This window comes from Medicago sativa, chromosome 1, assembly GCF_051527215.1.
Source record: "Medicago sativa cultivar Bolivia chromosome 1, Bolivia_mono, whole genome shotgun sequence".
NCBI classification, from domain to species: Eukaryota; Viridiplantae; Streptophyta; class Magnoliopsida; order Fabales; family Fabaceae; genus Medicago; species Medicago sativa.
In genome coordinates, this window is record NC_140749.1 from 66,385,642 (window position 1) to 66,400,307 (window position 14,666).

Sequence of the window (14,666 nt, forward strand, 5' to 3'; positions counted from 1 at the left end):
CATTAATGTTATGTTTGTTTGTCTCTTTTGAATTGCAATCGTTTTACTTTTAACACTTTGACAATTCACACACTACTCACTCACAACAAACACATTTGCTCTCAAACCTCTTGCGAAGTAAGCGCATTCTCTCAACCTTAGAACCCTAAAATCTTCATCTTCTTCAAATCTTCGTCAATTATCAAATGGCATCATCAAGCTCAAAAGTTTCAGAATCTACATCAAACAAGCAAAGCATATCAGAATCTGGGTCCATCTACAAAGAAAAGACTATGGATATTCCATGGAAATCCTTAATCGTCCAAGTAGAATCGCCAGTGGACTTCACTTCACTCAAGAAGTACGAAGTGGACATGGAAGGCTATGTAGAAACTCAGAAACTGTCTGGATACTTCAACATGCTAAATGGGCCAACGTATGTGAACTTGGTCAAAGATTTCTGGTTAAGGGCTGAAATCGTCAATAGAAAGCCTGTGAAGGCAGCAGATAAACCAGCTGGGTCGAAGAAAGGAAAGAAGGAGATTGAGTTGAATCCCACTTCCTTCAGTAGCCTTGAGATAAGGTCTGAAGTGATGGGTATTCCCGTAATCATCACAGAGGAGATAATTGCTAAAGCTTGTAGAATGGATGCAGAAGGAAGATTTCAAGAAATAGTTAAAAAGGATGATGTCCTGCTGCAAAACTACTACAACACTCTTCTGGGTGGTAACAAAGATGCTAAGCCTTCTGAAATGGAGATTCACAACAGAATGTTGGTGAAATTCAGTAACGATTGCTTCTTTCAAAGAGCAGGTGGGTCTGATCAACCCAACAACCAACAGAAGCTAGCAATCTATTTCATGACCAATCTGGAAAAGATAAACTTCGCAAGATATGTATTGGATCATCTCTGCTGGGCTATTAATGAAGGCACAGTCAAAGGAAGGAAACAAGTGCCCTATGGAAGATTGCTCTCTGAGATCTTTTATCAAGGGAGAGTGCTGGATTTATTGAGAAGAACAAGGGATGCTTCTGATAAATGCTTCAAAGTTTCTACTGCAGAAAAGACTAGCAGTAGCAAGACTTTGCATTCAATGCACTTTTTCAAGACAGCTCCTAAAGATGAGAAGTGGTTGGAGATGACCACAGAAGAATCTGAGATTATCAGGGACTTTCCTTCCTTAGTTAAGGAAAGTAATCCTGAACACTTAGCTAGATTAGTAGCTGAGTACGTCTTGGAGGATGATGCAAGTTCTCAGGAGGAAGCTGCTCTTGCTAAAGGGAAAGGCAAGAAGGCCAAGGCAGTTGCTGTGTCAGAAGCTGCTGTTTCTGATGCACCTAAAGGGAAGAGGGCCAGAACTAGTTCAGAATCTGATGCTGCTCCTACTAAAGGAAAGAGGGCCAGAACTAGTACTGAGTCAGAAGCTGCTATTGCTAAATCTGAAAAGCAAAAAGTTGCTAAGTCTGAAGCTAAACCTGTTTCTATCAAGGATAAAGGAAAGATGCAGAAGGTTGGTGCTGCTTCTATTCCTCAGAAAAGAAGAAAAGGTAAGGCAGATTTAGTAATCACTGAAGAGCAGCTGCAGGAAGCTCTTGAAGAAATAGAGAAAGAAGAGGCTGATCCCAAGCTAAAGAAGAAGAAGGCTCCCCTTCAACTTGTGAGTCCTATGGTTGAGATGACTCCAATAAGGAAAAGGATGGCAGATGAACGTGCTTCTGATCTTATATCAGATAAAAAGGAACTAAAAGCACAATACATTCATCAAAGAGATGAAAAGCTCAAGGCTCTGGGTATGGAAGATTGTGATAGGTACTTCAAAGAGAAATTGGCTGAAGTAAGAGCCATTGCTGGTAAGTCTACTGAAGACAACGAGGAAGAAGAAATGATGATTATGATGGAGGATGCTCCAGAAGATGGAACTTCAGAATTAGTTCCTCAAGCTGCTGGTCCACAGAAGATCACTTCTGAAGCTGGCCCTGCAGTTGAGGTAATCCAGATTCCAGTCACCTCTACCCCCATTTCACCCCTTTCACCACAAGCAACTGAGCAAGAAGAAGACACTTCTGTCTTAGACAATCTTGCTCTCCACTACTCAGGTGAGTTACCTATAGACAAATCTACCTCAGAAAAAGCCTCTGAAACAACTCCAGAAGCAGCTACTTCTGAAAATGTTGTTTCAGAAAACCCCCATCAACACACACCTGAACCACATAAACCCACAACACCCCCACAATCACCAATAGCTACCATTGACCCCCAACTCAACACTCAAACATCAACTTCACCACAACAACCACCAACTGAAATTGAACACTCCCCAGAACCAACTCCTATGGATGTTGACATCTCTCAAGTCAATGTTCAAGCCTCAACCTCTACCACACACATTGCTTCTGACCAGCCTTCATCTTCAAACATACAAACACACTTTACCATTCCAGTTCCTAACCCTGTTCAAGATTTGGAAATCAGTGATTCTGATCTTGAAACCCTTGAACAACCACCCACAAACATCCTGGAATCTGGATATATTAATTCTGAGCTTCTGACAATCCTTAGTCAATTGCATAATCTGGTGGATCAAAGAAGGACAATTGATCTCACAAGTGCATATGAAGACTCCTGGGCATCTCTTCAGAACCGGGCAGCTGAGCTTATTGAAGATATCAAGGCTAAATGCATCAGAGTCAAGCAGGCTTCAGTCAGAAGGCTAATGGAGCATTTGAATCAGAGTCTCAGAGTAAGAAGTTCTACACTGCTCCTGGCAAACCAGCCTTTCTTCTTAGAAACGGATTACTTAACCAGAGAAGCAAGGTTGTGTAAGCTTCTGAAGAAACAGATGGCACAGCAGCAGCAAGAAGCTAGAGAAAGGGAACAAGCTCTTCTCCAGAGGCAACAACAGCTTGAAGAACTGTTGCAAAAGAAAATTAAAGAAATGGAGGAGATGAAGAAACAACAACAAACCAACCCTTAGTTGCACACCTTTGTGTTATTTTTGTTTGTTGTTTGTTTTCAAATTCTTAGTCCTTGCTTCTGAAACCATCTTGTTTTATTTTTATGCTTCTGAATGCTTACTGCTTCTGACTGCTTAGCTGCTTCTGATAATTGGATATTCATGTTCATATATTTTGGTCTGTTTTATTTAATTAATTTCTTGTATACTCTCCTTTGTTTGAGTTTTTCTCAAATCTTTTTGTCTTTTATGTTTTTTTTATCTTTTTTTGATAATGACAAAAGGGGGAGTATATGTGACAAGTATTTAAAGGCTCTGAGCCCCATTAATGGCATTTGAAATTTTTGAAAAACTTCTATCATTTTTTTTACCTTATTGGTATAAGCTATGAACGAACGAAGAAGTATCAAAATTCAAGTAAAATTAATTGAACCATTCTTCTTATCTATAAGTTAATTCTTTCAATGATTCATTTTTTTTTAAAAGCTCTGATAATTTTTTTTGTGTGCGAAAAATGAATTTAATTAACCTGGATAGAACTTAGGGGGAGCTTACAAACCTCACCTTAAAGACTATCAGACTCAGGGGGAGTTTGAGCTTACAAACCTCAGACTCTGAGCTTACAAACCTCAGAACCCCAAAGTCAACTTGTTAATTAGATTAACAACAATTGATCAATTTTAAATACTTTTGTTTGTCATCATCAAAAAGGGGGAGATTGTTGGAACAAAATGTGTTTAACAATAAACCTTAAAGAGTTTTGATGATAACAAGGTATTAAAAATTGTAAATTGGACTAGCTAATATTTGTTCAAGTGTACATGACCATAATTATAAAGTTACATCATCATTGGTTCTGAATGAGAAAATAAAGAGCAAAGGAAACAACAAAAATTTGAAGCTTGGACGCTCCTGAAGGCAACTTGTTACTGAAGAGAAAAAGCGCTCCTGAAGTTAAGTCGCTTCTGAAGTAAGGATAGTGCTCCTGAAGACAAGAAGTCCAGAAGTCATATCATCAGAAGCTGCATCATCAGAAGCTGCAGAAGTCATATCATCAGAAGCTGCCTCATCAGAAGCTATTTCACCAGAAGCTGAATCTCAACTGGATTTGCAAAAGATTCAAGAATTGAAGAATTATCAATGCAAAAGCTGTCTATTGGATTCGAAAACACAAACAAAGGATTAGTGGAATTTTGCAACGGTCATTTCAAAGGTGTTTGAAGGCTTGTGCTTGCAATTTGGACGAAAGCGTTGACATTGTACTTTGTATGAATTGTACAACCACGTTCTCCACTACTCTGTTTTGTGTCCACGCTACAAGACAAGAAAACAGCTCCAGAATACGGTTACGCCTGCATAGATGTTCCTTTGGATAAGGAATGGATTTCAAATTTGTTCTTCATAGGACAACAACCAAATCAGGCAAAAGATCATTGGTGAAAGATCTAGCTTCAACAACGACTCTTTGGTGTGCTGGCAATTTCACAACGTCTCTTTCACACCTCTATATAAAGGAGTGAAGACCTAGAGATTTGGTAATGCATGAACGCTGAACGAAAGACTCATAACATTTTTACAAGTACCAAACCTCTGCTGAAATTGTTCTGCATTCACTTAGAATTTCTTTGTCTTATAGTCATATCTTAGAAATTCTTAAGTCCATTGAGTCTGTATCTGATTTGTATTGTGAGCACCTCTGATTGTATATCAAGTGTTCAACCTTAAACAATTTTCTGTGTAATTTTGTTTAGTTAGGAAGTCTCTTGCTTGTGTGCTTGAGCAAAGGAAGTCTCTTGCTTGTGTGCTTGAGCAATTGTAATCAGATATTACTCTTAGTGAAATCTCCTTGGAAGTGCAAGGGGGACTGGACTACTTCCGGATTGTGGAAGGAACCAGTATAATTGCTTTGTGTCGTTCTTCTTCTCTCTCTCTGTTTTTTTTCCGCTGCATTTAGATTCTGATCATCACTTCAGAAGCTGTCTCACTTAGCTTCTGATCAGTGTATTCAGTTGTTTAGGAGAAACGAAGAATTTTTCAAAACACAATTCAACCCCCCCTTCTTGTGTTTTTCTCACCTTCACATTTCTCCACCTTGACTCTAAAATGATGATGATGCCACTTTAACCATCAACCACCATTATCCATTTCTTTTCCCTTTCATCCAACTACACCAAGTAGCTCCATAAGTCTACACTAAATCCTCTTGAACCACGGAACGTCTCCCGCTTCCTTGAAGATTACCTTGCATTCAATCACCCTTGGTATTTTAGGTAATCACATAAGCCACACCATACATTCTTCAATCTCCGGAATGCCTTCCGTCATCATGAAGAATTCCCATGCTCACCACTAGAGCATAACACTCAAGGTCTCCATAGTCATACCATTCTCGGTGTCACCAACTTCACCTCAAGTTGAGCTTTCTCTACCTCAACTTCCAAATGCGTACACACACTATGCCTTCACCTTGCAACTCCACCTCAAAGGTTGATCACGAGTACTCTTCACACTGCCTCTCCAGGCTGACCATGAGTATTCTTCCCACCGCCTCTCCAGGCTGATGTTGAGTTTTTAACGTCTCTCCAGACAACCACCGCTCTACAAGGCATCAATAACAAAGTGAGAAACCTGACCCTCTTCATCCTCCCAACAACTCACTACCAAAGCACCCGCATCCTCATACTCCTCGGACACAACTTGCGCGGAGTTCTCATTGTCCTCCGGACAACCCCTCTTGAAGTGACCAAACTTGTGACACTTAAAGCACTTATACTTTTCCTTGTTACCGCCCTTTGAGCTTCCTCGGTTACCTCTACCTCCACCATTTCCTCTTGAAACATTAAGGCCTTCACTATTTTCATCCGCTCTCAAGTCCTTGGACTTGGTCAACTCCTTGGTTCTCAAAGCCGCTTGAACTTCTTCCAAGGTGACAATGCCTTCTTTGCCATAGAGCACAGTATCCTTGAAGGATTCAAATGATCTCGGTAGAGCACACAACAAGAGTATAGCTTTGTCTTCGTCTTCAAGTTTCACCTCAATGTTCTCCAATTCATCAAGGATTTTGTTGAACTCTGTCAATTGCTCCGTCACAGTCTTTGACTCCACCATCTTGAATGAGTAGAGTTGTTGCTTAAGGAATTTCCTATGAGCCAAAGATTTGGTCATATACAATTACTCCAACTTTGACCACGTCGACGCCGCAGTAGGTTCCTTCGCGACATCCCTCAAAACCTTATCTCTGAGGCACAAGACAATGGCACTCCTAGCCTTATCCACCATCTCGGTCTTCTCTGCTTGTGTCATGGTGACCGGCAACGCACTTTCACCCTTCAAAGCTTTCTCACACTTTTGTTGTATCAACATCGCTTGCATCTTCACCTTCCATAACCCAAAATCATTACTTCCGGTGAACTTCTCAATATCTCACTTTGAACCCATGGTACTCACTAAACCAATTCACTCATATGCCCCACGGTGGGCGCCAATTGTTGTGAATTCGGACTCAAAATCACACCAATACAAACTATGATGTGTGGAGCAAAGGAAAGTAGTAATCAATTTCAAAGTAAACACAAGCAATAACAACAATAACAGCACCTAGATCTAATCTAGGAATCAATGTGAAAAGCACAAAACCACAAGCAAAAGATAAAGAGAGAAGAGAAACAAACACACCAAAGATTGTTGACCCAGTCCGGTCCAACTTGACCTACCCTGGGGGAGATATTGATCTCTCCAATCCACTATCAATGAGTTCTTACAAAGAGATACAAATGAGTTACAAGAAATTAGCTTCAACAAGCTCACAAAGAACAACCCTAATTTCTATCTATTATCCCAATCTCACAAATGAACAAGACACTTGATAGGGCCAAACCGCAAGTGCACGGCCTATCGAAGTAATAGTAGTAAGAAGAGTATCGTTCCGCTAGGGAGTTGTGAATTCAATTAACTTTTAGAGAATGATTAGAAGAGAGAAAAGTTTATAAAAAGGGGGTTTAATTGCTGAAGGTAAATAACAATAATATAAAAGAGCCTTGGGATTATTGGTTCGTCATAATAACAAACCCTTCACTAGACAAGACTTAAACATCTAATTTCATGGTTTACACCTTAATTTCTAAAGACCGGTTTCCCTTAGCCCCTCACCTTTCCGATGAAAGTCCGGTGAGAGTTTACTTCTAGTAACCAAGCCTATTTCGCTGACTTGATTACTAGAAGATGCATATAAGGATTGAAACTACTTGTGTCTCAATAATTGCAAAGATTATTTTGCTGCCTTTGCAATTATTGTCTAGATTCACTTGTTCCAACATCAAAGTTCCGCTCTCGCTTTATGAATTGATGTTTGGGATGATGGATTAACCATTATCAAACCCTCCGCGTTCGCTTCCACAATTTGATAATAATTAATTCATGTTAAAACGGTGAATTTAGATTAGAAATTAGGGTTACATAAAATTACGGTTTAAGCTTGGTTTGTTTAGGATTATGTCATTAGACTTTCCCAACAATCCCAAGACAAAGAAGAGTCTACTCACTAACGTTCATTGTAGACATGGGGGAAGAAGAGAGAAAGCAAAGTAAAAGAACAATAATATAAAAGTGAACTTTTATTCCAAGAACAAAAGATGAATTGTTGTGATAGCTAGCTAGTCTATTTATAGTTTACATTCGACTTAAAATCTAAGCAACTACAAGGGCTTTTTGGTAAAACTAAAATAGAGTAGCTTAAGTCCTAAGCAAAAGCAGCAAAAGGGGAAAAGGGGCGTGTGCCAAGCTTCTATTGGTTGGCTTCATATTCTTGATCAAATCTTCATATTTTGGTGAAGGATCTTCAAATTCTTTGCACAAGATATTTTTGTATGAGATCTTCATATTTTTGGCATGAATTCTTGCATAATATATTTTTATATGAGATCTTCATATTTTCAGCTCCAATTCTCCTTTCTTTTGCTCCAAGACTCCATCTTTCAAATATTTGTTCCTAAAATAAAATAACTTGCAATCGAAGTAAAATAGTTCTAGAAAGAAATAAAAACATATTAAATCTAAATAAAATAAACTTTAAATATTAATTAAAAGACACTAATTAATGACTAATTATTGACTCATCAACACTCAATGATTTTCACTCACCCAAGGTGTTTACAATGTTTCCCAACCCAAGAGAACTCTAATCAAAGACCCTCAACCCTAAATTTACCTCCTTTGATTTCCCAAGTTCTCCTCTCTTGAAGCTCTCTCTCATTTCCTCTCAAAAAAGAGTTGAAACACTTAAATAGTCCTTTGCAACTGTCAAAATCGTGTCACATTTCCCAAAATCGTGTCACATTTCCCAAAATCGTGACACGGTTGATGTGTACGATCTAAGGTACGACCAACCTTATCCTGAAAACGTGTCAACTAAGCCAAAAATCGTGTAACGGTTTCCCAAAATCGTGTCACGATTGGACACCCTGGAAAACATGTTCACGGCATTGCGAAATCGTGACACGTTTCACAAATCATGTCACATTTCCCAAAATCGTGACACGTTGAAGCGTACGACCCTAGATACGACCAACCTTATCCTGAAAACGTGTCAACTAAGCCAAAAATCGTGTCACGGTTTCCCAAAATCGTGTCACAATTAGACACCCTGCAAAACATGCTCTCGGCATTACGAAATCGTGACACGTTTCACAAATCATGTCACGATTGTGAACTTTCATTTTTGAGTCAAAATACAACATATTTAGTAACATAACTTCAAGATGCAATGTCCAACCCATTCCCTGGTTGTGCATCGAGTTTCAAATAGCATAATGCAATGAAAATACTTGAAAATTAGGATTAGGCTTTTTCATTTTAGTTGAAAATTATATTTTTGCAAAAGTGGTGTTTGATGAGAAATTTACTTAGAGAAATGCTAGGGTCACACCCACTAACACTCTCTTTTAACACACCCAATCATAACTAGCCATGTCATCCACTTTTTTAGTTGATTTTACCTGGTGGTAACCAGATGTACAAGTTGCAAAACATTTTTTTGACATTTTTTTAATAACCTGACTGCAAACTCTGCCTTGTCAAACGCTGGCTTCTCTATTATATATATTTGCCTTAATTTTTTTGAAAAGTACACTTGGCACTCTTCTATGTTAAACTTCATTTAATGTATTACACACCTAAGCATCACTAATACACATGTGCACCTCATCATCTAATTGTAGCTTGATTATTGGCTATTGATAAATCATTGTTACATATTAACACATGTTTGACCTTGCCATTTATTACAATTGATACCGATATGAATGCCAATGCAAAAGTGGCATCCTATAAGAATATGCTCTCTATTGAACATACAACCATTTCATTTTGTATGTGTATTTCCACTAATCAAACAATCACCCTTTAATGTCCATACATGTCTTATAATTACGTGTGAAAAAAGTTCTAATTTACGATCTGCATCACATTGTATTGCTCAATTTTTCTCTATAAATATTGATTCAACTTTCACCATTTCATATTCATTCAAAGAATTCAGAATTCTTTCCAAATATCGTAACGAAAGTTGTATATGATGGTGGTTCGGGTAAAAAGGTGTTTTCATTTATAGTATTTTCTGTTAGTTTTCTCTCATTGTATTGTTTTTATTTGATAGTATTATCTATCATTTTTTTTAACTCACTTATAAATTCTAGACTTCTTTATCAAAGTCCATGGATTATGGATCTAATATGTAACGTGGAGGCTAGACCTAGCAATTAGACATCTAAATTTTGAACTCACACCTTTCAAGCGATCATTTGATATCAGGATCAACACGTAGTAGCAGTACAATTTCGTCCAAGAATTTTTGAAGAATATTAAGATTGAGAAGGATTGATAAGGATCTATGAAACATGGAGTTTTTTTTTCTTTCTATGAAACATGGATATAAACACGTAATAATGTTCTTTTTAGTGTTTACTGGCATTATCATCAAATTGTTTGTTGATAATTTATTTTTTTTGGCTGAAATATATAATTTAGTTTTTTTTTTTAAGGAATAATTTAGTTGTTTCTCCTTAGAAAAATAATTTGGTCGTTTCAAATTATAATTTTGCTACGTTAATGTTGTTGTTTTTTTTTTGAAGGAATATTGTTGGTTGGTTTTTATTGTCTTTGTTTATTTTTTTCATATTTTTTAATTATATTTTAAAACAAAGCAATTTGATTAGATGCACCAATAAAACAAAGTGATTTGATATATCAATAAAAAAATTGTTGGTATATACAAGTTAACTCATTCACTATATACGAAATTACGAATCTATATTAATATAAAGATAAAAAAAAATAGTTCACGTGACATTTTAATTTGCTTACGAGACTTAATTGCTCTTAATTCTTCATTTGTAAATTTCCTACAATAAACACGTTACTTCTTTTTTGTTATTATTACTTACTCATATTAATTTAGTAATTTTTATGAACATTCAAAGTTATTATTACTTACTCATATTAATTTACTAATTTTTATGAACATTCATAATCAAATCAAGAAAGAGAAGATTTTCACATGCCAAAACAATTGTCCTTTTTTATGGTGAAAAATTTTATAATTTTTTGTCAATCATTTCTATACATGCTAACAATTCAATTAATAATCTTAAACAAAATAAAAAAAATATCTACTTCGAATCTCTATAATAAACTAAAGGCATGCACAACAAAAATAAATCAAAATAGGCGAATAATTATTGATTTAAATTGTACTAAAAAAAAACTGATTATGATTTTATTATACAGTTTCAACTCTATTTTATTACTCAATCATAATTTAATAGTTGTATTTTCTTCATGATTTTTTTTAATCTATGAAAATAATATCCTAAGTAAATAGAAAATCATTTTTAGGTATTAATTTTCCTACGAAAAATTTAATAAAATAATTTTCCAAATATTTGTTTTAATTGTTGGAAAAATAAATCAAAGTAGGCAAATTTTCCAATCAAACTTATTAGGCCATATTTTGTTAAAAAATTGAACAAGCAAGAATTTCGGTTAAGAAGTGTCCATTTAATCATACATTATCACTGCAAGAATTTTGTTTTGAATGAAAATTATATGCATTGATTTTAGTTGATTACATAATATGCATGGTCAAAGATAATTAATAACATTTACCTTCAATTCCTTAATGGTGATCATCATTTACCTTCAATTCCTTTTTCCTCTAAAAAATAATTTGTTCAATTCCTTCAACATGATAAATGGATGATTTGCGTTTTTAATCATATGTTTAATGTTCAATAATCTGCTAGCCTTTTCTCTATATATAGTCGATCCATCTTACATCATTTTCACTTGCTTATTCATTTCATACGATCTTATTACCTTTAAAAAATGTTTCTAAATATGAATCAACTATTAACGTTAGAAAAAAAATTAATCAAACAACGTGTTTTACTTCTCTTGCTTGAAACAGAAATTTTATAACATCAAATAAATTGTATAATTAAATTAAATGAAGGATTAAATGACAATGAAAATTCATGAATGAGTTTGAATGAAAAATAACCGTTAAAATAAAGCTTAATTCTCTCGAAAAAAAATAAAGCTTAATGAATTTTTTTATTTAAACTTCGTAATATTTGTTTTTTGGTACATTTTACTTAGTATTTTAATCTCAACAAGAGTGCACTAAAGATCCTATGTAAATCTACTTTCATTTTTAATTTCACTAAGATAATAAATAAAACGATGTTAACCCTTTACCGCTGATTAAGGATCCATTTCCTAAAAATAAATACCCATTCATTACCAAAAAAAATTTGTTAATAAAAAAATATTTATGAGTTGATTATTGTTTGTATAATATTACGAAGTTTACTCCGCTAATTTTTTTTTTACCAAAAATGGTAACAATCACATTTGGATTGAATCCGTGTGAGACGCAAGAAAATATAAAGTTTTTTTTAATTGTTTTTCCTAAAAAAAAAAATTGGTATACGCAAATTTCACTATTGTAAACAAATAAAAAATAGCTTCATTTTTTTTTCAATGAAAAACTAATTGAATTTTTTATCACTTATTAATCATGTTTCAAAGGCAACCATCAAATTAACACCATTGTTTGATTTCTCAACCAATCAAATGGAGTCATGTACTCTTTGCCTTAACTTTCTACCTTTGAAGTCCGGATACTCCAAAATGGAGACGTACCCGTACCAGATACGTATCGGATATCGATACTTCATGGATATTCGCGGATACGTATCCACGAAGTATCGGAATTAATTATTTTATTTTTTAATAAATATTTTATCGGATACTTATGTGATACTTCACAGATACACAAGGATACTTCTAAGATACTTCACAGACACGTATCCTAGAAAAAGATGAAGAGTAAAAAAGTGAGACAATGTTGTAAAAATTCATTATAGATGTATATGACTCAATTTTATATATGCATCAATAGAATTGTTTCTCGATGAAACACTTAAAATTATACTTTTATGGATGAACGTAGCGAGAGATGTGATTCAGTTAATCAACATTAGATAAATTTTGTGTTGAGTTCTTTTAATGTTGTTTCTCTCAATATCCCAACATATGAAAATGTAATATGGTTTATAAGAAAGCTTTCAAAAAATATTATTTTGATCACATGTATTATTTTTAAAAAATTGTAACTTTTATAATAATACAATAATGAAGAGTAATCAATGTTAATTTTCTTCAAGTATTTTACATACATATAAGTTTTATTATAAATTTTTGTTAACGTATCCTAACCGCATCGTATCCTAAATTTAAAAAAAATTGCGTATTCACGTACCCGTATCGTATCGTACCGGCACCTATATCCGTATCAGGGCTTCATAGCTTTCTACCAATTAGAGTAACTAAATCATCATAGGTTTCAATCATACACGTAATTGTTAACAAGTAAATCAATATATATATATATATATATATATATATATATATATATATATATATATATAGGTACAACAAATATAACTTTCTAACATGCAAAATCTTAAATGTTTTTCTGCTCAACTTTCAACTAGCATGGTGACGTGACATTTTTTTTCTTAGGCTTTCATTTTCATTTTTTTTTTCGTTTCTCAAATATGAAACGTATCATTGATGTCATTACAAGAACCATTGAATTGCTTCTAAAATGCAAGGACCATTGAGTACGAGTATATGATATAACATAATGAGTATGTGTAACATTCCAATTTGAGTATTAAGAATTTAAAACTTTTACAACTCAAATGGAGTTTTACTTTAAGATTTCAACTTAAAACTTCATATAAATGACTTTGAATAACTTTATTTAGAAGAAAGATTTACAAAATATTTACTTTTACATAAAAGACACCTTTAAAAATACAACGAATAATGAGACCCTAAACTAGACTCTACTGTGATCCGGCCTCTGATGATACTTTGAAAATTACTTATACCTGAAAAATAGAAATAAACGTGGGGTGAGGGTATGAGTGTATGTAATTGCAAGGACCTTTGAATTGCTTCTAAAATTGAATTAATTCAAATTATTTCTGGTCAATTTGTTTTGATAAAAAAAAAGGATCCTAAAAATATGTCAGATTATATAGTTGATTTAATTATAATGCTATGAAGAGTATCATTTTATTTTTCTACGAAAAATGCAAAATCATCTTAGCATTTAATGAAATATCAATTGTCTAATTGAATGTATTTATTGGTTTTCTTTGATTGTGTTTTTCAGATGATGTTAGAGGTTCTTGGTACAAACTCAGATGAAGAAGAAAAAAAATTAATTTTGTTTTGAGAAAGAAAGAAAAATTAATCTAACAACTAATTATTAAAATTTGCCATTAAAAAGCCTTTGTTTAATAGGATATATTTTTTCTTAATTAAATACATTAAATATATATAACTTTTACCCTATGATGATCAATAAAATCTTATGTCTTTCATTTTAAATAGTATTCTAGACATTTTTTAAATTAAAAATAGAAAATAATTGATGTTTTAAGGATCTTTTCTAATAAATTTTCTTAAGAAAAAAATTTATGGAGAAAAAAAAAAGGAGACGTAAACCTAATCTGATAAAAATTTAGGGACATAAATCGAATCCAAGAAAAGAGCTAACATGAACTAAGTTGTATAATCACATTAGGTTAAGAACAACCACATTAATTAACAATGCATCTTCATCAAAATCCTTAAGACATTAGATATACTAGTATAGTGACCCGTGCCAAGCACGGGAAATAAAAAACTTTTTTGATCAAATGAATAGATTTTATATTATGTTATCTTAAAGTTATAAGTGTGGTTATAATTTAAATTTGATATGAAAAAAAATATCATCTTAATTTTTGTATATATGTTGAAATATCTAATCATTGCACATAACTATTAAAGTATTTGGATTTATATTTATACTAATTATTTGTAGTATAAGATGTACTCATTGTTAAACTTAGCATATGTAATATTTTTGCAAAAATACGCCGACGTATTGTATATTATTATTTGCTGACATAATATATTTTATTAATCACAAAAACTAAAAAATTTGTATTTTTTTATATAATAGTCAGTGTCGGATGTATACATCTAGTCTGTGAATGCAAACGTTAAATTTTTTACGGGTGTGTATAAATATAGTTTGGGCTACAAAAACGCCGATTGTTATTTGTTTTTATTTTTTACAAAACAAATGGTCTAATGTAAATATTGTATTTTAGGGTA